Source organism: Ischnura elegans, chromosome 8, assembly GCF_921293095.1.
Source record: "Ischnura elegans chromosome 8, ioIscEleg1.1, whole genome shotgun sequence".
NCBI classification, from domain to species: Eukaryota; Metazoa; Arthropoda; class Insecta; order Odonata; family Coenagrionidae; genus Ischnura; species Ischnura elegans.
Window position 1 is genome coordinate 37,747,149 of NC_060253.1, and position 826 is coordinate 37,747,974.

Sequence of the window (826 nt, forward strand, 5' to 3'; positions counted from 1 at the left end):
TCCTTCTGCAACTTGCACCGGTTTAGACATGTCGGCGTCTAAACGAAAATGTCAACATGTCATTCTCTCTACCCCTTCCAAGCGAATCCCTTGCTTCCTCTAAAGAAGTATTCTTTGAATTAGTATTGCGGGCTCGATCCGGCCACTATTTTAATGCGTGCCTCTCCGTGCTGGATTCTCTCATAAGAGTTGTGCATGCGTGCAGCGTATGTAGTAGCCTTGAGAAACCGCGGTCCGCTACGGCAGACAAGTCGGAGACTTGAGCGTTTTTTTTCCCGCCACACAACCTGTCGGAATGGACGTAGACTCGCGATCCACCTTTCTCCCATCAGTCTCATCTGCTCTTTTTCGCGGTGTCGTCGTCCGGTTGGCTTCTCGAGGAAGGACAAGTGAAGGCAATGAAGGCCTTCTTGTCTCCGATCGACGCGCCGTTCGGAGCGAAGCGATCCTTCTCTTGAACCAGCGAGATAGACCATTACTCAGCCCAGAATGGGAAAAGGGCAGTGGGAAGTAGTGGTCTTCGAGAATGTCTGGGATTCCATTCACAGGAGAGGTAGAGGTACTATATCTTGCATACACCACCATGCACATTGTATGCATCACCTAAATTTTAAATAAATACTGCAATAGGCGTGTAGAACGCGTTGTTAGCCGTTATATTTTGATTTGAAAATTAGAAAATACGAAAGTAGCCGCCCACTTTTCATGAGTTAGTGACGTCATTTGAGTTCTGGTCCATTTACTCGTTCTTAGAGAACTTTTTTCTGAGAGAATAAATTGCTAACAAGAGTGTGAACAGCAATGAGGTCGAAGTGTGAGACAGAGT